Source organism: Ambystoma mexicanum, chromosome 4p, assembly GCF_040938575.1.
Source record: "Ambystoma mexicanum isolate Mex_15411 chromosome 4p, UKY_AmexF1_1, whole genome shotgun sequence".
Classification (NCBI taxonomy): domain Eukaryota; kingdom Metazoa; phylum Chordata; class Amphibia; order Caudata; family Ambystomatidae; genus Ambystoma; species Ambystoma mexicanum.
This window is the reverse complement of record NC_090927.1, coordinates 408,862,050-408,887,779: the sequence shown is the minus strand read 5'-3', so window position 1 is coordinate 408,887,779 and position 25,730 is coordinate 408,862,050.

Below are 25,730 nucleotides of genomic sequence, written 5' to 3'. Positions count from 1 at the left end.
AAGCCTTTGTTCCCTTAGGCCCAGGATCAGAAGCAGAAGACACGATGAGCGTTCTGCTGCAGAGAATGCAGAATAACGCAAAGCAAGATTCATCCATCGGGTGTGGTTTAAATAGCCTCCTGTAGTGCTTAGGTGTCTCCTTCCACAGCCACGCCTAGGTAAGAAAAGAGTTCCTGCTTTCCAGAAGAGTTCCAGTGTTCTGAACCTAGGGAGTGGCTCCTGCCCCACCCAACAGGAAAAGTAGTCCCAAACAGAAGAGGATCAGGGGTTCAACTGGCAGGTAAGTAAGCAGCATGGTCTGCTGCAGGTAAGTCCACCCAAGCATTATGAGCCCGGCGCTTCCAGCGCTGGGACTGGGCATCTTTATGAGCCTGGTGCCACTGGCGCCAGGACAGGGTCCAAAAGGTCCCAATTGGGACTGGCTGGCACTCGGAACCGGGGTTATGGGTCTGCTTCCAAGGGAGTCGGGCAAGTCCTGATCTTTTGGAAGCAGAGATCATGACAGCACCCCCCCTCAAGGCCCCTCCCAAACCGGGCTTCTCCGGGGGTTTGGGCTTGTTAGGAAATGTTCGATGAAATCTTTTGATTAGACGAGGCGCGTGGACATATTCTGCAGGTTCCCAGGATCTTTCTTGGGGACCGTAGCCTTTCCAGTCAATCAGGTAAAATAGTTTAGATTTGGAGATCTTGGAATCCAGGATGCTTTTGACTTCAAACTCGAGTTCTCCATCAACTAGAATAGGTTTTGGAGATGTAGTTAGTCGGGTTTGAGGTTGCACGGGTTTTAATAGAGAGACGTGGAAGACCGGATGCCTCTTCATGTGAGGGGGCAAGTCCAACTTGACCGCTACTGGATTTACTATGGTAGTGATGGAATAGGGACCAAGGTATCTTGGGTTGAATGTGCGTGGTCCTTTTAGAGGTAGATATTTGGTGGATAACCAGACTTGATCTCCTACTTGATATTGGGGGGCTTCCTTCTGATGTTGGTCTGCTCCTTTCTTGTATTGTTCTTTAGCCCTTTGAAGGTGAGAAACGGCTTCCTTAAAGGCTTGGGTGATTGTAGAATGCAGGTGGTCTACTGCTGGTGTTCCAAGATCTTGGAGTGGATCTAACTCCGAGGTTCGAGGGTGACTACCGTATAAAAGAAAAAACGGGGTCTTCCCAGTTCCCGAGTGGACAGAGTTATTGTAGGCATATTCGGCTATCCAAAGGATATCTTTCCAAGTTTTTTCAGTTTGTTGTAGCATGCAGCGCAAATACTGTTCCAGAGTTTGATTGGTCCTCTCGGTTTGTCCGTCAGTTTGAGGGTGGTGGCTGGTCGAAAGTCTCACATCAATTTGAGCCGACCGACAGCAACTTCGCCAAAAATGAGAAATAAATTGACTACCTCGATCCGAAATTAGAACTGAAGGAAAACCGCGCAGTCGGACGATGTGTTCGAGAAATTCTCAGGCCAGAGTTGCTGCTGTTGGTAAGCCTTTGAGTGGAATGAAATGCGCCAAAATGGAGAATAGGTCGACGATTACTAGGATCGTATTGTATCCGGAGCATGGAGGTAGATCGGTGATGAAGTCCATAGAAAGCGTATGCCAAGGGCAAGGCGGGATGTCAATAGGGCGTAAGAGGCCGGCTGGTTTTTCCTTTTGACTCTTGTTTTGGGCGCATACTCCACAGGACATTATAAAGTCTCTGATATCTTTTTTCCAAGACGGCCACCAGAAGTAGCGCTTGATCTTTTCCGAGGTCTTGGTCATACCGGGATGTCCTTCCATTAAAGAATCGTGGTAACAAGAGATTACCTTTTTCTGTAAATCTGTGCTGGGCAGGTATAACCGTTCTTGGAAATATAATAGGTTGTCCTTCACCGTAAAGTCCTTTCCCTGCAGATGCCAATTCTGTATGTCTGCTGGAGTTACCAGTAGCCTGGCTTTATCCTTAACTTCCTCTATGGATTGTGTGGCGATTACACCTAGAATTCTTTGTTCGGGAATGATAGGTACAGATTTAGGATTGATAAAATGTTCTTCCACTCCCATCCGAGAAAGGGCATCAGCTTTACCGTTTTTTGTACCAGGTCGATAGGTAATTATGAAGTCAAACTCGGCAAAGAATAGTGCCCAACAGAGTTGCCTAGAGGATTGAGCTTTTGCAGTTTTCAAATATTGCAGGTTTCGGTGATCTGTAATCACAGTAACGGTGTGTCGGGCCCCCAGAAGATAATGCCGCCAAGCCTTAAAGGCGGACTTGATAGCTAGAAGTTCCTTATCAGTAATAGTGTAATTGATTTCAGGAGGCGAGAATTTGCGGGACCAAAATGCCACGGGATGCAACTGATTGGTTACTGGGTCCTTTTGTGATAGAACTGCCCCCATGGCAAGGCTCGAAGCATCAGTTTCAACGATGTAGGGGAGTTCTGGGCGAGGATGTTTTAAGATCGGTGCAGAGATAAATCTAGTCTTCAAATTCTGGAAAGCTTGTTCTGCCTCGGTAGACCATTCAAAACGTTTGTTTTTCTTTAACAAGGCGGTGATGGGCTGGACTATTCGAGAGAATTCGGGGATAAACCTGCGGTAAAAGTTAGCGAAGCCTAACATGCTTTGAACACCTTTTACGGAGGATGGCGATGGCCATTTGAGAATTGCATCACCTTCTTTGAATCCATACGCACTCCGCTAGGTGATAATATGAATCCCAAGAATTCAACTTCAGTCACGTTGAAAACACATTTTTCCAATTTAGCGAAAAGTTTGTGTTGACGCAATCTCTCGAGGACCATTTTCACGTGTTTCTGATGTTCAGTTTCCGATGAAGAATAAACGAGGATGTCGTCAATGTAAACAACAACACACACATCTATGAGCTCTCTGAGGACATCGTTCATAAAATATTGAAAGGCGGCCGGGGCATTGCAAAGTCCGAAGGGCATGACCTGATATTCAAATAGCCCATACTTGGTGCGGAAGGCCGTCTTCCATTCATCGCCCTCTTTTACTCGTACCAAGTGGTAGGCTCCTCTAAGATCCAGATTTGTATATATGCATGCTTTTCTGACTGGGTCCAGGAGTTCAGGGATCAAAGGTAACGGATATCTATTCTTAACGGTGATCTGGTTCAGGGCGCGATAATCTATACAAGTTCTAAGGTCCCCTTCTTTTTTTGGAACGTAGAACAAAGCTGAGGAAGCAGGGGACTTGGAAGGACAAATAAACCCATTCGCTAGGTATTGATCCAGGTATTGTCGGAGGTGAAGATTCTCAGGCTCGGTGAGGGCATAAATTCTATTAGAAGGAGGAGTAGATCCAGGTATCAGGTCTATCTGGCAGTCATAAGACCTATGAGGAGGTAGAGAGTTAGCCTGAGCCTTGCGGAAAACATCTTGGAATTCTAGGTATTCAGGAGGTAACTGGGGAGCCTCCGAGGAAATTGCTGCCAGTGCAACACCAGGTCGAGGGTGACAAGTAGAGACACATTCTGGAAACTGAACCGTTCTTGCTCGCCAATCGATCTGAGGATTGTGCTTCTCTAACCAAGGAATTCCTAGAATAATCTGGAACTGAGGGGCCTTGATCACATCGAACACGATCTTCTCATGGTGTCCATCTTGACTTACTAGCGTCACTTCTTGGGTGGTGTGCGTTACTGATCCGGAGGCTATCTCCGTACCATCCACCCTAGTAATGACGTCCTTTACAGCCTTTGGACAAAGAGTCAGATTCATCCTCAAAACCATTTCATGATCCACATAATTGCCGATGGCACCGCTGTCGATGTAAGCTTCAATCGCATGTAATCGATCCGGATGTTCAGGGCTAATGAGGACCATAGGTATCACGAAATGCGAGGTCACGGAACTGGTTTTAACGCTCAGCAAGAGGACCTCTATTCTTGTCGGGCGAGGTTGTTTCCCTGCTCAGAGTTTGTGACCCTGGTAACTGCAGCTCCTACTGCCTTCTTGGCTGGTTTCACCGGACAGTCTCGAAGAAAGTGCCCCGAGTTTCCGCAATAGAGGCATAATTGCAGCTGTTTTGTCCTTTCCCGCTCCTTTTGTGTTAGTGGTCCTTTCAGGCCCCCTATTTGCATGGGTTCCCCGGAGTCTACTCCTTTGGTAGGAGTTGGTGGTTTGGAAAATACTCGAGCATCAAACTTGGAATGATCGGCCTTCCTGTTCTGCAGTCTGTGGTCAATTTGAACGACTAAGTCAATATAGTCCGAACAGTCTTGCGGGGGATTCACTACTTGGGCTAACACATCTTTGAGCTCTCCACGTAGACCTCTATAAAACAGCGTAATCCTTTTGTCCTCAGGCCATCGAGTTTCCACTATCAGTCTGTTGAAAGAGGTCAAGAAAAGGTCTTGATTACCCTGTCGCAATGAAAGGAGCTCATTGTCCAAGGCCTGCCCCTGTGAATGTCTTGCAAACAGTTTTTCCATACTGAGCTGAAAAGCTTGAAAATCATGGAGAACCGGATCATCTTGATTAACTAGAGGGATCGACCAGTCTGCCGCATTGCCACTAAGGTACGAAAGCACGAAAGCTACCTTAGCTTGATCAGTTGGAAAGGCTGCTGGCCAGCATAAGAAGTGCAACCGGCACTGATTAATAAATACTGCAAACCTCTTTGGGTCACCAGAAAATCGTTCGGGCGGAGCCAGAGGTACATTCCCAGGTAGGTTGATCTGCACTGGGTTCATAAAGGATGTTGAAGGAAGATTTGCCCCTGATGCGGGTAACGGAGTTTGTCCGGCTTGTGACTGTAGCAATTGTCTAGCGTGATCGTCTGTTCGCTCCTTGGAAATAATCAGTTCCCTTCTTAGAGCATTCGTTTCCTGACGGGCTGCATGCACTTCTGCTCTTAGTTCCCCAAGGCTCGCTGGTCGGTATCCGAGGTTTCCATAGCGCCTGGGTGGGAGTTTTGCGGTAGGCTTTGCGTCCTGTAACACTCACCTGATTCCCGCAGAGGCGCCGGTCTTGACTGGGTGAATGCCGTATCTTCAAAGGTGATGTGTAACACACGGTTGACTCTTTGGGCTGGACCTCTGTGCGCTGTATGTCTGACTCGAAGAGTAAGATGTCTGCAGATAGAAAATATGGGATTAATAAACTGGGGTTATTGGGTGCCTCTCTCCTCTTCCCTTTCTCTTCTCCTGTAGAACCCCAAACGTTAACACCCTCACCTTAGGTAAGTGAACGCCGAACTCTCCATCTGCCTCGGGGCAGGGTGCCGTAACCAGTTTCTTCACTGGATAAGGGTGCAGGCCTCTTGACCTCAGAGGACTGCTGTCCGTCGTTAACTGCACGAACGGTAAGTTCTGGGCACTTCAAATGTCTTAAAAGTCTTTTGTAATGATATCCCTTGTTTTGCAGGGTTCCGGCGATGGCGGATGGCGGGCTGATGAGAGTTGAGGATCGAACCCGCGTGAGGAATAGAAGCGCCTGGAAGCACGTAAGTAAGCGCTTGTAGCCTGCTTCACGATGCGCACTAAGTGTCCCTTTTATCTTGCAGGTACAAGTTCGGAGCTTTAGAGAAGCTGAAGGGTGCTGGAATACCCACTGGATTCGGCGTGGGAAGGAGTAATGGCACGTGAGTAATAAAGTTGCCCAATGTCTTTAAACGCACCTTCTTTTGTCTTTCAGATGCGGGATGCAGCGCCGAAGGCCTCCGGAGCGTGCGAAGAGCTGGTAAGCTTTTGTCTTTCAGATGCCGGAATGCAGTGCGAAGACCTCCGGAGCCTGCGAAGAGTAGGTAAGCCTTTGTCTTTCAGATGCCGGAATGCAGCGCGAGGCGTTGGTGACAGCCGATGGACCAGGTAAGAGATGCGCTGCCACTGAAGACCGTAGTGCTAACCTGTTCTTTCTTTGTCTTTACAGGTGCTGCTGAAGACTGGATTCCAGGATGGTAAGCCTTTGTTCCCTTAGGCCCAGGATCAGAAGCAGAAGACACGATGAGCGTTCTGCTGCAGAGAATGCAGAATAACGCAAAGCAAGATTCATCCATCGGGTGTGGTTTAAATAGCCTCCTGTAGTGCTTAGGTGTCTCTTTCCACAGCCACGCCTAGGTAAGAAAAGAGTTCCTGCTTTCCAGAAGAGTTCCAGTGTTCTGAACCTAGGGAGTGGCTCCTGCCCCACCCAACAGGAAAAGTAGTCCCAAACAGAAGAGGATCAGGGGTTCAACTGGCAGGTAAGTAAGCAGCATGGTCTGCTGCAGGTAAGTCCACCCAAGCATTATGAGCCCGGCGCTTCCAGCGCTGGGACTGGGCATCCTCATGAGCCTGGTGCCACTGGCGCCAGGACAGGGTCCAAAAGGTCCCAATTGGGACTGGCTGGCACTCGGAACCGGGGTTATGGGTCTGCTTCCAAGGGAGTCGGGCAAGTCCTGATCTTTTGGAAGCAGAGATCATGACATGGACGGAGGCCATGAACCCAAGAGTCTGCCCACTGGTTGCCAGTACTGTAATAGTATGTGTACAGAAGTGGACAGGGCCTCAGGCACCTGGATTATGTGTGTGGGTTGTGGCAACTGGCCAGAGTCTTGGGTGCATGGCTGTATTATGCTGTAGTGGTTGTTGCCAGCCAATAGACTTATGCACCCAAGAGTCTGCCCACTGGCTGCAAGTACTGTAATAGTATGTTTACAGAAGTGGACAGGGCCTGTGGCGGCTGGCTTATGTGTGTGGGGTGTGGCCACTGGCCAGATTCTTTGATGCCTGGCTGTATTATGATGTGATGATTGTGGTCTGTCTCTAGACTCTTCAGTGCATGAGAGTCTGCCCAATGGCTGCAAGTACTGTAATAGTATGTGTACAGAAGGGGACAGGGCCTGTGGCGGCTGGCTTATGTGTGTGGGCTGTGGCCACTGGCCAGATTCTTCGGTGCATGGCTGTATTATGCCTTGGTGGTTGTGGCCAACCACTAGACTCTTGGGTGCATGGCCATAAACATGCACACAAGAGTCTGCCCACTGGCTGCAAGTACTGCAATAGTATGTGTACAGAAGTGGACAGGGCCTTGAGTGGCTGGCTTATGTGTGTGGGTTGTGGCCACTAGCCAGGTTCCTGGGTGCATGGGTGTATTATGCTGTGGTGGTTGTGGCCAGCCCCTAAACCCTTGGGTGCATTGGCCCACTGGTTGCAAGTACTGCAATAGTATGTGGACAGAAGTGGACAGAGCCTCGGGCGCCTGGTTTATGTGTGTGGGTTGTGGCAACTGGCTAGATTCTTGGGTGCATAGCTGTATTATGCTGTATTGGTTGTTGCCAGCCATTAGACTTATGCAACCAAGAATCTGCCCCCTGGCTACAAGTACTGTAATAGTATGTGTACAGAAGTGGACAGGGCCTGTGATGGCTGGCTTATGTGTGTGGGTTGTGGGCACTGGCCAGATTCTTGGGTGCATGGCTGTATTATGCTGTGATGGTTGTGGCCTGCCCCTAGACTCTTGGGTGCATGAGAGTCTGCCCACTGCTTGCAAGACCTGTAATAGTATGTTTACAGAAGTGGACAGGGCCTCGGGAGCCAGGCTTATGTGTGTGGGTTGTGGCCACTGGCCAGATTCTTGGGTGCATGGGCATATTATGCTAGAGTCTAGAGGCTGGCCACAACCCCCACAGCATAACACGCCCATGCACCCAAGAATCTGGCCAGTGGCATAAGTATTGCAGAAACATGTGTATAGAAATACAATTTGCCCATTACAAAGAAGCATGCCAGCAATAAATGTATACTCACTATACATACTGTTCAGGCACTGCATACATTTTGGAACACATTGACAGAATACCATTGAAGTGAAAATAGCACTTTTGCATATTCTGCCATTGCGGGCACACATTTTGTTTGTTGCATGTGGAAATGAAGGAGACATCTTTGTTTCATTGTCTGTGGAAAAAACAGTATAACATGTTAGGGAAGGTACGTCATAATGTTGTATTGCACACAATTCTGCCTATTCATGTACTTTGTGGACCCTCATAATTAGTAAATTGCAAGTACTATGCTTCAAACATGTTTACTGTGCAATGTGCTCAGTTCCTGTGTTCGGTTGCATAATCATTGAGTCTGTGGGAAAAAAAATCCATGCAGGAAAAAAATCCCTAGTACATTTATTTGATCTTACGTGTCACACTATGTTTCATTGAAGTGTGCAGCACTTACACCAATGTTTAAGGTGGACATCTATGTGGTTTTGCTGTTACAACCACTGTTGCAGTAGGAGGAGTTGAAATGGTGTATGTGTTTTGCTTTTTGGAAGTGGTGGTGGCATGGTTGCAGTTAGATACCAGTTGGCGTAGTCTAACTGTTTATCCCTTTTCACTTTTCAATACTATCTGTTTATGCAGTTTCATTCCTGTTGGTGTATTGTAAGTACTGTACTATTGAAAACTAATATTGCAGTATTGTTGGGGCAGTTAGATACCTGTTTGTGTATTTCTAACTGTTGCTAGTTTCACAGTTCTCAAGGGTATGTTTTGTAGCAGTTTCAATGTTGAAGGAGGATTTTAGCAGTTTGACCGCTGGAAGTAATATTGTAGTACTGTGGGTGTACTGAGATACCAGTTGGCGTATTCTGGCTGGTAATACTTAACAAGTCTTCATTTTTGCTGGTGCAGTAATGGGAAGTAATATTGCAGTATCATGGTTGCAGTTAGATACCAGTTGGCATATTCTAACTGTTCACAGTTTCACCGTTTTGCATGGTATGTTTCAAGCACCTTCATTCTTGTTGGCAGAGATAAGTGTTCCACTATTGCCAAGTGCCATTGTAGTATTATGGGTGTAGTTAAATGTTAGTTGCCGTATTCATTGCAGTGGTATGGGCACAGTTAGGCAGCCGTTGGCTCATTCTAACAGTTGGTAGTTTTACAGGTTAGTGAGGACAGTTTGTAGACCCTCATACTCAGTATTTCTTAAGTACTATGGGTGAAACAATATTATTGTGTATTTTCCGAAGTTGTTGTTTCTGTGTCCATAATCATTGGGTTTTTGGGGAAAAAACTGTATAGCAGCGCAACTGATGTACTCTCGGGCCAGTTGGCGTATGTTATGTTGTTACAGTTTCACAGGACAGAAGGGTATTTTTTGTTTGCAGTTACATATCTCTTGGCGGCTATTGGGCAGTAGGCTATGATACTTTTGTAGATCAGTGAGTACATTTTGGTTTCAGGAATATTAAGTAGGCATTTGCTAGATTTTCTGGTAATCTTTGCTTCAGAGTAATGGAAGTATCATTGCATTCCAATCACCCACATTTCTTTTTAATGTATGCAGTATAGTGATCTTCACTGGTTGTGGTACCCATGTGGTAGATTATGCCTACTGTTGTGAAGGTTTTCTTGCAAGCGATACTTGCCAGTGTGTGAAGCTAGTAGGCTTGCAGTTGTTTTTGGTACAATCGGCGTTGTATTGTAAAAGCATTATTATTATGTATTGGTTATGTGAGTTTATCTGTAAGGTGGAACGATTGTCTGAACTGCAAATAGTATATAATATGCCATGATTTGCATTTTGCACCATCTGCTGAAATGGAATGGATTCACAATTAGCTATAGATACATACACAAAGTGCTCATTAGGGACTTGCTCCTGCGCCACATGGCTTCAGCAGAGAGTACATGTATGTTTCCACATGTATGAAATCTGTATGTTTTTGCTTTCGAGCACTTACAGTAAGCACATTAGAAATTCTTGTGGATCTTCTTGTTTGTTTATGGTGAATCTCACCATTCCCGCACAGTAGTCCAATTCCTGCCTTATTCCTGAGACACTGTAAGTGGTGTCAGGATTGTTTGTTGCATTTCTATGAAGGAGTAGCAATTGAAAACACAACTGGTCTGCGCTGTTCAAGTAAATGTTTTCAACAACTGGTGGCAATTGGAACAGAACATTGATTGCTACATTTGCATAGCAATTTACACCAGTTGTGTTGGAAAATTTGAATGGACCAGGCAGTTTTGTGTCTGAGTCATTTGCTGGAGCTCCACTTGCTTTTTTTGAAGACATACTTTTCTTTGTTTGTTCAGTTGGATGTGCATTTGCCTTTTCACTACATCCTTTTGTGGTTGTGCTAAAAGATGGAGTAGCAGCTGCTTTCAATTTATTTGGTGGTACTGTTGGGAGATCTCTTATAAATTGTGTTTGCACTAATTTTCTTTTACCAAGTTTTCCCTTTTGAGGAACAGGGTACATAACACGATGGGGTGTGTAGAGTGCACGTAGCTGTTGTACTCTATGATGCAAGGAATGTCAGCCTTGACTTTGTATCAAAATTGACTAGAAAAAGTCCTTCAAGTGTACGTAGCCATGACAGTGCTACGGAACTTATATCTTCTTTAAAGACTGTGCTGCCAATGTCAATCAATGCCTGATCTAGGGTTAGACCTTGCGATTTATGAATAGTGACTGCATATGCAAGAGACAGAAAACTGGTCTCTGCATACATACATGTCTTTGAAAAGAAGGAATCGGCTGTTGAGCATTCTATCCTTTTAACCTCTGAAAGTTTGTCAAAGTGGATGTTGACAAACTGAATGTTGTTGTCACGTGGATATGTCTGGAAGCCAACAACTGTACCAAAATATTGGATGCTGTAATAGTATCTACAAGTTCAAATTGGCCAGTTATGAGGAGTCCTGAATTATTTCGATGGTTTCTTTTAGGTTTTCTTCAATGTTTATTTCTTTGTAGTATTCATTGTTCTTTTTCAGATATTGTAGGGCTTCCCTAACTTTGTTTAAGTCTACTAGTTGCTGCCAAATTCTTTTGTCTTTTGTAGGCACACCAATCACTAGGATAATCAAAGATTGATATATTGGCCCTTGCACTCCTAGAGTGTCTACATTTTCTTTATGATCTAATGGCAAATAAACTACTTTGCCACAAATGTCTTTCGGTAATTCAGTGGGGGGCAACTTGGCTGTTTTAGGTTGAAGGCGTATTGTAGCTTGAAATGGGTGTACTGTTTGGATTGTACTGCTCTGATACAAATTAAGCTGTTCTAGCAGTTTTGGAAATATTTCTCAGCGTGGGTGCGGTCACATGATGATGTCGCGAACGTTCGCGAATGGGACGGCTGTCTGTAGGACACCTATTGTGCGAGATGCGGCGTGCGCATGCACCTAGGTGTCCATAGGACAGGGGCAGGAACCCCAAACTAATTAAAAGTGCGACACATGCAGCGGACAGATACGGACAGGCGCAGTGTTCAGAGGGCACAGGGGATCAGATACGCATGAGCCCAGGTGTCGTAGGACAAGGGTGGGATCCCCAAACTAATTAAAAGTACACAACAACTTTACGAACTTTGCAGACAGGCGTGGTGTTTGTAGGGCACAGGGGATAAAACATGCATGCGCCCAGGTGTCCATAGGACCCCCAAACTAATCAAACTATGTCACGCTTCTGCGGACATCTGCGGACAGGGGCGTTGTCCGAAAGGCAAAAGGGAATAGATGCGCATGGGCCCAGGTGTCCGTAGGACAGGGGCGGGATCCCCAAACTAATGAAAAGTGCAATACAACTTTACAGACTATGCGGACAGGCACTGTGTGTTAGGCAGAATCATATGCAGTACACTTTGGGAACACTTCATACAATTAACACTACACGTACAAGTACAAATTCACCTTTGGTACAAGCCTGTACTACACAATAAAGTGGTAGCGATGGCTGAGCAGCCAGACTTATCTCAAGAGTAAAGTGAGCAGTATCAAGGGTTACACCAGGGACAACAATTACAGTGATTCAAACAAACACTAACTCAAAGTTTCTTGGTTAATTTAATATACATTTATTTACTCAGTCAGTTAGAAAACAGTTCACTGTATGAGGCAGCTCAATATCATGAATCTCAATACACTACAATAGCCCCCATTAGTTAAGCTCAAATGCAATGAGAGCAAAATGGCACTCCAGCAATTTAAAAAGGGAGAAAAGGCAGGGTTACACAAAATACATAGCACCAACAAGTTATAGGCAGGGCAATCTAGTAAAGGCTACTACAACTGGAATGGACCTCTGGCCATGCACCCAAGAGTGTAAGGGCTGTCCACAACCACCACAGCATAATACACCCATGCACCCAAGAACCTGGCTAGTGGCCACAACCCACACACACAGAAGCCAGCCGCTTGAGGCCCTGTCCACTTCTGTACACATACTATTGCAGTGCTTGCAGCCTGTGGGCAGACTCTTGGGTGCATGTCCTGCGGCCATGCACCCAAGAGTCTCATGGCTGGCCACAACCACCACAGCACAATACAGCATAATACAGCCATGCACCCAAGAATCTGGCCAGTGGCCACAACCCACATACATAAGCCAGCCTCCACAGGCCCTGTCCACTTCTGTACACATACTATTACAGTACTTGCAGTCAGCGTGGAGACTCTTGGGCGCATAAGTCTAGTGGCTGGCAACAACCACTAAAGCATAATACAGCCATGCACCCAAGACTCTGGCCAGTTGCCACACCCACACACATAAGCCAGGTGCTTGAGGCCCTGTGCACTTCTGTACACATACTATTGCAGTACTTGCAGCCATGGGCAGACTCTTGGGTGCATGTCCTGTGGCCATGCACCCAAGAGTCTCGTGGCTGGCCACAACCAGCACAGCATAATACAGCATAATACAGCCATGCACCCAAGAATCTGGCCAGTGGCCACAACCCACACACATAAGCCAGCCGCCACAGGCCCTGTCCACTTCTGTACACATACTATTACAGTACTGGCAACCAGTGGGCAGACTCTTGGGTTCATGGCCTCTGTCCATGAACCCAAGAGTCTAGGGGCTGGCCACAACCACCACAGCATAATACAGCCTATACAAACATTCTCATATCATCTACATGCCACACCCCTACCCTAATGAAGCCTGCCTGCAGTCACCAGATAAGCAGCTTGCCCGAGGCCTCATCCGCGGACTGCCACGGTGTCCACGGACTGCTGCGCTCTGCACGCTCTTCTTCCACCTAAACAAATACATCATATCAACCATCTTTCACTCGCCCACCCTTCCTAGCCCCTCTTCCCAACATCAAATGCCCCAAAACATGTTTCCCAGCCCTGTTCACCACAGCGCTATCCACAGATATCCGCGAATGCAAAACGCGGACATCACACAGCCCTCCGGACCAATCAGAGTCCTGTCCACAGAGCGAACAACAAAATGGGTCAGCGAAACGGACCCTGATATCACTAATTTTTTGGGGCCTACATTTTGCCTGTTTTTTAAAAAAAACTACTGGATGGATTTCCACCAAATTTACAAAAGAACATGTTTGATGCCAAACCGCCATTCCTGCCACAAGTTTGGTGATAATCCGTCCAGCGGTTTGTGCTGTAGGCGTGAGCACCTTTTTTTCCATTGCGTCTATGAAAAAAAAAATGTTTTGGGACCCCCCCTCCAACTTTGCCCTCCCTTCACGAAACCTCACCAAACTTGCCCAAAAACTTCAGAGCGTGCCATATTCTTTTTTTCAAAGTTTGGTAAGGATTCGTCCAGAGGGAGCGGAGTTATAAGCTGTCCAAAAAGTGCTCTTCCTATGAATAGACCTTGTTTTCAACTTCTGAGTCACATGTGAGGAGACCACGATTTTGTCCATTTCCTCTGTTTATTTACTGCTATTTGATTTAATTAAGCTTGTTTTCATTACTCCTCTTTGCCTCTTGAGGCTTGCTTGCTCCACCTTGCAAAGGCTTATCATATCTTTGTCCAAATATTGGAGCTTGCAAATGTTTTCTTCTTTGCCTAATCTAAGAGAAATATGTCTGACGGGCATGGCCTATCCTCTTGACTTACTTTGTGCCTTGTAATTATTCCTTGATTTGCCATTCTTGATGCCTGGCCAATAGACTCTTCTTAGTTTTTCACACAAAGCTGTTTTTCCAACATCTTCTGATTGTGCAGCCCTAGTCTGTCTCTGAGGTAGTAGCCCAATTGGTTTCAACACGAGTCCTGCATCCATCTATTTCTCATGGCTGCCTTAGCTAGGTTATGTTTTTTTCTGCAGCAAGCTTCTATAGGTCTAAGCTACCTTGCGTTTCTGCGTATGTACATTCACTTAATCTCTTCTCACTTATTTATTTGGTGCATATGATTTCTTCGTCTTTGATTACATGTTTCTCTTATCACTCTAGTTACAACTTTATCCTTCAAGTATTTGCATATAGTTTCAGTGCATCTTTGTATCTTTCCCTCATGATGTCACTCTGCTCTCGTCAGATTTCACTTAGAGCTCTACGATGTCCAATGGTGTTCACAGGCATCCTTCTATGCTCTCAGGGCGGGGGCATGTTAGATACGGTTGTCTGATATATCATCTCTCATACACTCGAAGCAGTATTGGGACAATATCTTGTGTCCCACATAGGGCTCTTCTTCTGCCGTTCCAATATGATGGAGGTGAGGGGGCGGAAGCTAGGGATGGAGTATCTATCTGCTCCTTTACAGCAGGTTACTCATATGTGCATCCACTGCACGACATTATGCAATTCATCATCAGTGAAACTTTGTTCAATGACTGCACCATACAGCTTGGAAAAAATCATCCCCAACTCCTAGAAATCTAAAATAATTAGCAAGGGGCAATGTGGTTGACTGGGTGTTCATGAGTTTCCCTGCATTATAGGTTTAGTGGTGTACATACCCAACCACCTTGTCTTGTGACTACACAACAGTATAATGTTACCAAATCAACTCCTGTCTAGCAACTCCGCATAGAGAGGCCATCAGAGTTACAGATCTATGACTTCCCAGCACATCCCTAAGCAACAATAACCATACAAAACCCAGAGTCTCCAAAGTACCCCATTCAATCAGTGCCAACCTCTGACATAGCCTTAAATACCCAATGTGAATTGTACCACTATTTTATTTATTCTCACGAAACTCCTTTTTATGAAAACAGATTTCTTTAGAAAATACACTCAATGCATATTATAAAAACAATTCCAACTAAACCACTACCACAACCACTACCAGCAAGTGGGTCTAATCCCATGTGCCGTGCATTTTTGAAACTTCAATTCACCATGTAGCTAACATTTTATTACTGACAAATCCCTGGCTATATTTGATAATGTCCATTTTTCAGCCCTTCTCCCACTTTTTCTAATATCTGTCTCTCATGGAGTCAGTAGCAATTCCCCTGCATGTTACAGTGACCTTCTATATACCAGACATTCCTCAGGGAAGGACTTTCATGGGCCAGCATCTACTCCACTTGGTATAGACACAGTTGTGTGTAAAAACTATTCTCCATTTGAGTTTCCAACACCTGAGTTGCAGATGTACTAGTTTCCAAGAATTAGAACTTGTCAAGTCCCAGATAGATGAGAGCATCACAATGATTCTTTCACTTCTAAGCAAAAATAGTATTTTCTATCGGACCTCCGAATACCTCAATTCCTGGGTTACACCAGAACCTCTGCCCAGCTCGGTGTCATGTTGCACTCCTGTGAGTTCATATCCAGATAAAATACAATCTCTCTGGGTCTGGTCTGTGCATAATGCTGCCAGAGCTGCTGTCACATAATGTGCACTGATATAGTATGGGCTTATAACAAACATACACTTGTGGGATCACCAACACTGAGGCTACATACTTAGCCATCTAAATGCATTGCATATTAAAGACATCACAACCACTGGAGGGCTAACCCATGGACTGACCCCTCAGATTTTATCTTCACCATACTTATACTTGGCCCGAAAAGGCACAATTGAAGATCATTCCCTATAAAAAAGGTCCCTTATTTTAAAACCTTAATCTAGCCCCCTCACTCCTTTCCCAATCCATTTATGTACCAGACAGCATTTTACGCAGTGACCCTACTCCTGCACATTTGTAATCAAGTTATTGTCTCCACACTCAACCCCATCATTACTCCTTTCCAAAGCACACAATCTCTTTCGTGGTACCATAAGGACAACAGATAGCATACAAAAGTGATTGCCCCCTCACTTGCCCGATGCATACACAAGGTGTTATGGCTCATCCATGAAATGGGACACCCTTGTTTGATCACTAGTAAAACAGACTTAAAAATAGACTTCGAAGGCCACTGCATCTTCCAGAGCACGCATTGATCCTTCAACAACAACAAAAAATTCTGAGTAATATAAAACTATGCTCTAGAGAGCTAAAAATAAGATAGATGCAGCAGTGTTTCATGTTGAGTCTCTATTGCACACCAGTGAAGACATTTGAGATGGGTATTCTCGGTCATACTTGTATTGGAAATGTAGAACAGAATTTTCAAGTCACCTTCTAGCACACCTGAAGTAAACGCTAACTATAGGTTTAAATGATGTTCCAAAAATCATGTTTATTGTTTCATGAGGCTTTTATATTCCAAAAATGATCCTCCAAAAATTGTTCTTAAATAGTAGTGCCCTCTACACGTGTTTCACCAAATCTATTGGCTCATCAGGGGGGATTTATAACAGAAAATTCAATTCAAATTCATTGATTAGATATAAACATGCCTAATGATTAAATATTTGCATTCATTTAGAAAGCTTGGCCCATGTTTAGATTCCAAATTAGTTTGAAATTTGAGTGGTCTTGGTAACGTGTGTGTTTGGGGTTTCCCCTGTGCTGTTTTACCCCAATAGGAGTTTCTTTAAAGTCTTTCAATTGAGACTTGAGAGCTTCTGAAAATCGTCCTCTTTCCTTGTATTGGAAATGTAAAAGGGCAGAGGGTAATATTATGCACATGTTCTGGACATGTGATAAGCTAAGTCACTTCTGGAAACAGGTCATGAATCGGGGCAATTTGATCCTGAGATTAAACATGTACCTATACTGCCATTCCATCCTTATCAGAGTTATATATATGTTACCGGGTCAGGCCTGCAAGATCTTTCAAAGGCTACACAGGAGCATTACATGTGCAAAACGGGAAGTGCTCAGAAAGTGGAGAGACGCTGCCTATCTAGTGGGTCCTGGCTTGAAGGTCTGGTTACACTTGCTAGATTAGAGCAGATGCCTTTCAAGAGAGAGAACAACCTGTGAACATACAAACATATTTGGTCCAGTTGTATGGTCTGCTATATTCAGTAAAGTGTGTGCTGCATCAACACGAGATCTATGGCCTCTGGCTCTACTGGTGGTATAAACCAAAACAAAAGAGGTGATGGCTGGAAGGTTTAGAATTAGTCTTAACCTCGGACATTGCTCTGGGCAACCCTCCAGACCATCGTTCTTCGCCTGCTAAGCCATTACAAAAGGGGAAAGACCATAGGAAAATCAGATGTCTCACTATAAAAGGGGCAGTCATGCCGATATTGCTTGGTCACATCCCTTCTGCATTCTCATGCAAAAGCATCCCCAAACATGTTTCAGCCTCATTGAGCATCATCAGTGAGGAGGAGCTAGGGTTCCTAGGCCCAGCTGGCATGGGGTCCATGTCTGGGCATACCTGTGCAACTTGGGGTGATTTATTGCAAAACAAAAGAGGTGATGGCTGGAAGGTTTGGAATTAATCCTAACCTCTGGCATTGCTATGGATTACCCCCCAGACCATCGATCTTCACCTACCAAGTCATTACATTAAAGACCATATGCAAATCAGGCTTGGTACCATGCCAAAAGGGGCAGTTCAACCAAAACTGCTAGGTTACATCCCTTCTGCACGAGACCACAAGCATCCGCAGACATGTTTCAGCCTCATTGAGTATCATCAGTGAGGAGTAGCTTGGGTTTCTAGGCCCAGCAGGCACAGGACCCATGTCTGGGCATACCAGTCCCATTCAGAGAGAGTAAAGCAAAAAAAGAGAGGTGATGGCTGGAAGGTTTAGAATTAATTTTAACCTCTAGTATTGCTGCATACAACCCTCCAGACCATTGTTCTTCAACTGCCAAGCCATTACAAAAGGGGAAAGACTGTATGCAAATCAGGCTTTGGTCCACCCCAAAAGGGGCAGTCCCGCCAGAACTACTAGGTCATATCTCTTCTGCACGTGACCACAAGCAGAAAAATATGAATCTATTGAAATTGATTCGAAAGATGAGACTAAACGTCTTCTTTGATTTACAACCACCACAAGAAGAACCATCTATCATGTTCGATTATATGGAGATGAGGCCTAAGAGCTCATTTGTTCCCCAGGTTAACAACATGGCTATCGACTTCGGCAGAATACATTTTAAGACAACAGCACAACAGAATATCAGAATATCAGAGCCAAATAATTAGAGACTTGGCAGATGACAATACCTTGACTTTGAAACCAGGAGGCAAGGGTGATGTCATTGTGATCATGGTCAACACCTTTTACAATGCAGGATGTATGCTTTTACTGAATGACACTACAACGTATGTGAGAATTGATCAGGACCCTACAGGTGCTATTGCAATATTGATAATCGACATACTAGAAAAATAATTATAAAATGGGTGGATTAACAATAAAACAGTGACGTTTCTGACTAAAGAATACCCTATTACTCCAGTTTTCTATGGTCTAACCAAGATTCCTAGAGATACTAGGAACCCTCTGCTTAGACCAATTGTAGCAGGGGCAGAGAGTATCCTTGACCCTTCAGCAATGTATGTAGAAAAAGTGCTACAACCAATAGTACAGAAGACTGAAACATACCTAAGGGATATATCATATTTTCTGAACCTTCTCAAAGGAATAGATTTACAACCTGACGATATACTAGCATCGTTCCATGTTCAGAACCTTTACACCTCAATTCCCCACCACAATTGACTTGAAGCACTGGAATTGGTACTACTAAAAGAAGAAAATTGTAGGGCAAGTAAGATCTGTACCCTAGAACTGACTAAAACCATACTCTATATTAACTTCTTCCGTTATAACACACAAATGTATATTCAAGCATCAGGCACCTCGATGGGGGTCATCCATCGTTCCTGCATATGCCAATCTCTTTATATACAGTCTAGAGAGTCAGAACATCTTGAAACATTAACAATGGTCTACTTAATTGAGGACATGGAAGAGACATATTGACAAAGTTTTCATCAGCTTGCACTATTTGAATTTTCTGTATGAGTGTATACAATTTACTATGGAAGTGGGTTCCCCCATATTGCACTTTCTGTAGAACTGATGGACGGCACACTCAGTACTAACATATTCCACAAACCCACAGATGTTAATAACTCGCTACACTTTCATAGTCATCATTCTAAACATCTAAAAAAAAACTTTCCGTATAGTCAGTTCTTGAGACTGAAACGTACAGTGCCAGATGAGGAAACCCTGAACATAGAAAACATGAAAATGAACCAGAAGTACATTGAGAGAGGCTACCCAAATGCAATAATTGAGATGGCCCAAAACAAAGCTAGCTAAAAGAGACGAGAAGAACTTCTCATCTCCAAACCAAAGGAGAAGGAAATTGTATGTGTGCACACATTGAAGTACTCGAGTCAAAGTAACCATGTGACAAGACTCATTAAGAAAAATTGGAGATTAATTCAGTTGAATCCCCAACTTCTGACACTGTTCCTAAAACCTCCACTCATAGCTTACAAAAGAGGTTGCTATTTCAGGCACCAGCTAGTTAAAGCTGAGAAACCGAAACCCCATAAACAAACATCACGGTTTAAGAAGAAAGGCATGCATTGCAACAATTGCAATAATGTCACGAGAGGGAATCAAATAAGCCATCCATAAACAGGGGATAAAATTAGACTGGGGGACTTTGCCACTTGTGATTCCCAATCTGTCATCTATGGACTCAGTTGTCCCTGTGGGGTTTTCTATGTAGGACAGGCACAGAGGAAATTGAAGGAACAATAACAAACATAAAAGTAATATAAGAACTGAGAGTGTACGTTCATCAGTAGCAAGACATTTCTAGGAACAAAGACATACTGTTGCACAATTTAAGGTGAACGTAGTACAGAAATCCCAGAGAGGAGGGAACTTGAGCAAGAGACTTGAACAAAGGGAGCTATACTGGATTGACAAACTGGATAGTTTGACCCATCATGGCATGAAGAAAGACATCTACCTTGTGGCCTTTCTCTGAATGCTTACAATATCTGAATGGATTGAATGTCTATTAAATTCCAGTAATGTGCAAAGGTACTTGTGATGAATATTATGAATTTAGGATACACGCGGGTTGGACATGACGTGACATGTTTGGAATGTAGGCCTCTTTTCAAATAAACTCATCATTCTGTTGAAGTGACTATCACATTCTGGCATGTTCACATTTCTTGACATAGTTTTGAGGTTAAACCATAATGACATAGATATCCTTTAAATATGAAGCCTGTACCAAAATGTGCTTGTTCCTAGATTGTAAGCATGGTACCTCTGTTTAATGCCTGACCTGGAGAAGTCTAGAAAAATCTGGAATATGTATCACCATTTTTATAAATACAATCCAATAACCTTCATGATGGTTACATCGACAGATTACTAAGGTGGTGGTGGTGCCCTGACATTATTGACGTAGGGTTTGGCATCTCTTTTTTGCCATTTTGATGATGGAAAGAATGACTACCTAAGGGATCTTTAACGAATAAATCCACTATCCAACAGGTGTGCTTATACCATCCCGCATTGGATTACCACTATAAAGGGTACATTTCCCATTTGAAAAGCGCCTGGATCATCGCACAATCCCCCATGAGGGTAAGCATAATATTTTCAGCACGTTAGTGCAATAAGTGCATTTTTATAAACTGTGACATCTGAATACTGCAGTCTAACAAGTGGTTTCTGACTGGCAAGGCCTTTAGGTCGTACTTCGGCTATTGAAACTCAAAAAGGACGAATTGGAGAACCATATGGGAGTTGTGATTTCCCTTATGAACACATTAGATATATCTTCCACTGAAGGTAAAACCATTGCCTTAGAATCCCTTTTTTAAGAAAACGTAATCTATGAAAAATGCAATGTGTGATATTATGGAGTATAACACTTGTAATTTAAATTCACTAGGCCACATCATCTTATGGGATTCATCAGCATGTTCCTACACTCCTGATTATGTTGTAAACAGCTTGGACTGTACCTCCTTGACCTACACCAGGAGAATATTAAAAGAGCAATAATACCATGATAGATTTTTGTTTAACATTTTCACTGTAAATGAGCTTTAACACATTATTCAAACTCAAATAAGTGTATTCTTTGTCTTACGTTTGTAGATCATTGTGCGGAAAACGATCACTAGCTCCTGAGGAAGGGAAGTGTCTCCCTGAAACGTGTAAAGCACACAATTGACTATTTTTGTTTTAAAACAATTTTTATTGAATTTTAACAAACAAACGAAACAACCAAAAATCCAGGCAGTGAACATCAGTCATAACTTCCAAGTGTTATATATACAGTATCAGATTATGTCCACCTCTGTCCCATTACCCTCCCCATCTCGAGCCTACACCCCTACACCACCATCCACCATCCAGTCAGAGTAGCTACTAGATACCTCCAGGCCCTCAATGCCCCTGCTTCTTCATCTCCCCCTCTGTTGACTGCCTCGCTCCACACCACTGTTTCCGCGTCTGCCGATTTCAGGTCGTGCCACCAAACTTCCACCTTTGGTCTATTACTTGCTTTCCAGCCCATAGCAATCCTGTGCTTGGCCAGTATATAGGCCAAGTCTTTGAGTTTATTTATATGTGCCATTTTAAGTGGCCTAGAAAACCCCCCAACCATACATGCCCACAAAGATTCCATTGCCAGTTTAATCCCCTTCTCGGTCAGATGCTGGGCCACCTCTCCTAAAAATCCTTTTATTTCTGGGCATGCCTAGAACATATGTATCATTCCTGCATTCATCTAGGACATGTTTGTATTACCGCATTCTTGAACTTTGCAATCCTCTGAGGGGTCATGTACGCCCTAGGGAAATAAACAATTGTATTTGTTGCAATCTTGCATTCCTGGACACTTATTTGTGGTATCTGTGTGCCTGCTCCCACAACCCATCAGTCACAGACTCCCCGGCTTCCTCTTTCCAGTCCCATCTCAGCTGGAGTACCTCCTTCCCCACCCTTGACATCAGCAGTTCGTAAATTCATGAAACTTTGTGGCCCCCTTCGGATATATCATAAAATGTTTCTATGGCCGTGTCATGCGGGCCCTCCAGCCCTATTTTTGACCATGTATCCTTTATCTTCTGCTCCAGCCTAGTATATGTAATACAATTGACTATTTGCTAATTTTGAAAAAACCTTATTCTTCTTTTGGCAATTTTGTGATTATAATGTTGTGAAAGATAATTTCTCTTTTTTTGTACAATGACTATATTAACAATCAATATTGTAAATATATAACTCTGAGTGAATACTTTTTTCTTAAGCTGATTACATGTACCGGCTTAACTGTTGATTGCTAAACAGTAATCCTAGGTGTGCCGGAGACGGGAGTGTTCCACATTTGTGGACACCTGTTAGTTTGTCACATTGGTATAACAAAACAACCCAGTGTCAGGGTTGGATTCTCCCCCACAACCTTCTATTAGTTTTAAAACATATTAATTCAGATTTACATAAAGGTGTGCTCCAGATTTTGTATCATGACCACAAGAATCCCCAGACATGTTTCAACCTCATTGGGTGTGATCAGTGAGGAGGAGTTTGGGTCTCATGGCTCAGTAGGCATGGGACTGATGTCTACTGGTGGTCTCACGTGATTGCCCACCGCCACCTGCTCCCTGCTTATTCCCCATATTCCTGCCATCTCTTTTGTGTCTATCTTGTTCCTTCATGCATCATCTTGAGGCCTTCTAAACGGCCACCTCAATTGGAGTACATTTGTGGTGTTAGTGGTGTTCTCTTGCCCAATCTTTTCTCTCTCAACAACATGGGTACAAACATGTTCTTGAGGCAACAATCATTTTTACTGTTGTTTGGAATCTTGCCTCTTCGCAGAGTAGAAAACACAAAAATAAAATCCAAAAAGAATTTCTAATGCATATTTCTACCAACCGATCGGGCCAGGCTACAAACTTGGCACATCACACCTCTGTGATTCATTTGAAATATCAGGAATCTAGGGAGCACATTGAGGTTACATGCCCACTGACATCTTCAACGCAAACTGACCTTCTAAACCAATAATGAAAATTCACCTGCTTTCTCCAGTCTCCATCACAAATATTGTTGCAATCCTGCTAAACCTACACTCTTCCCCCAGGCCCTTTTGGATTGGCTAGTGTTACCCAGCACTCCACGAGTTAAGGGCACTTGGCCCCCTCCGTTGGGGAGGCGGAGTGCTAGCGTGACGTGGGAGCGGGGAAGTGGGGGTTTGTGGGAAAGGCGCGTAGAGCGCCAGTTACGAGAACGAAGGAAAGAAGAAAGAGGTTTCCTTTATACCTCCGTGTGTGCGTCCTTTCTTTGTGCCGCGACCTCGGCAACATTGGCGACGAGGCTGCTCCTCGCACACCGGAGTCCTCCAGCGGCAGTCCGCCGCGTCCCGGCTCGCGTGCAGGGAACCACGCGGAGCCTCCTCCTCCTGCTCCTCCTTCCGTGGTGCTGGGCGCAGACACCCGCCAGTGCTCGCGCGCGGGCGGCCGCGGACCCGCCGCGCCTCCTCCTCCACCGCATACAAGGCCGCAGCTAAAAAAAAAAAAAAAAAAAAAAAATTTTTCGTTTACTTAAAACGACGCGTGTGAACCGCATCCTCCACGCCAGGCGGTCCCTACTGCTCACGCACGCCAGCGGCTGCTCCAGTCCCCTGTCACGGACCACGCCAGCGACGTCTGTGAGCCACCTCTCACCGTTAAAGGCCCATAGCCGGACCTGCCTTCGCACGTTTGGGTGAGTGCGCCGGTACACGCCTGCGTCTCCATAACCTCACACCGCCCGAAGATCGCAGAGGTCTCATCTCCTGACGACATGAGCGTCCAGGGATCCAATCCTGGGTCCCCGCAGCCTGTGCGCGCAGCAAAATCAATACAGCTGAGGCTGCCCCCGCCATTCACCATGACGCCTCAAGCGACAAAAGGACCCAGGTGGACTGACTGGATGGAAGATTTCCACCATTTTGTGCGGGGGTCCGGCGATGGTGACTACCCCAACATCAGGGACATCTTTCTCAACCTCGTGGGGGGCGAAATCAAGACCGTAGTAAAAACAATCCCGATGGCAGAGCAAGACACCTTCCCCAACCTGATTAAGGCCCTGGACAAGCTACTCATCATCGAAGTCAACCGAGACTATGAGAGATATCTGTTCAACAAATGCACCCAGCTGCCACACGAGACTGTTGATGAGTTCATAACTCGCCTAAGAGTGAAAGGTGCTAACTGCCAGTTCGACGCTTTCTCCCTAGAAGAAGCAATACGGCTGAGAGTGATAGAAGGTTGTCTCTCTCCTGCACTCAAGAAACAACTTTTGAAAAAGCCTCTCACCATCCCCGAAGTGAGCGAACTCGCTCGCATACACGAGAGAGTTGATGCACAAGCCTCATCCATGAGCAACACAAATAACCCCAAACAAGACACCAATGAACTCATAGGCGCCATACAGCCGCCTCGACAAGGCGACAGAGGACCACAACAATATAGAGCACCAGGGGCACCAACCCCGCGCCAGCAAAGACAGTGCTATCGGTGCGGGATGTCCTTCCCACACTCCGGGTCGTGCCCAGCATTATCCCAACGGTGCACGAACTGCGGAAGAGAGGGGCATTTCCACTCTGTATGTAGGGAGGGCATACCATTTCCCCTGATGCGTCCACAAGCACCCGCCAGAACGCCGTTTCGGCCGCCACCCTCACAATACAATCAACCGAGGCAATACCAACAAGGGCAAAACCAGAGACGATATGTCAGAGCAATTGATGAATACCAAATGCAGGGATACTACGTGCAACCAGACCAGGTGGACCAGCCCAGGCATTTCGTGGATGAATACGAAAACCCCCCCATGGAACAAAGGCCGGAGGCATTCTATCATGAAGATCAAGAGGCAGCCTACAATGCGCCGCATGATCCATATGACCAGGACGAGTTCGTCAATCTCATTCTTGACAACGAAGAGGCGCGCGAAGCCCCAAAAATCCCGATCAAGATGGGAAATTACCAATTCCAGTTCATGATCGACTCTGGCGCCACTGTGAACATCATGGGCGAGCAGGACTACGGCAGGATGTCAGACCCACCACAGCTTGCCCCGTCACATTCAAGAATCTTCCAGTGGGGTGCTGCTACCCCTTTGCAGACGGTGGGACAATTCGCTCAACGGTTTCTCCTGAATGGACGACAGGTGGACACCACCATCCACGTCATTCGCTCGCTCACCAGGAGTAGATGCCTTATCAGCTACCACACAGCATCCCGCCTGGGTCTGATCGAGATACACGTGAAAGCAGGTGATACCATTACCGCAACCTCAAACAACCCGAAGGACTCAATTAGCACAATAGCATGCGTTCGAAACCAGAACCTAATCACACAAGACGACATAATGGAAAGATTCCCAAAGCTGTGTACTGGATTGGGAAAACTCAGAGCCCCTCCCATCAAGCTACACATCGACCCGCTGGTACGCCCAGTGCCGCAACACCCCAGACGGGTCGGGTTTCACCTCCAAGAGGCAGTGTCCGAGGCTCTCCAGCAATTACTCTCCGACGGCATTATTGAGCCAGCAACGGGCCCAACCCCATGGGTTTCCCCCCTGGTGGTTGTACCAAAAGAAGGTGGAAAAATCCGTCTATGTGTGGACATGAGGGTAGCCAACACGGCTATCCAGCGGGAGAGGCACCCGGGTCCATGCATAGAAGACAT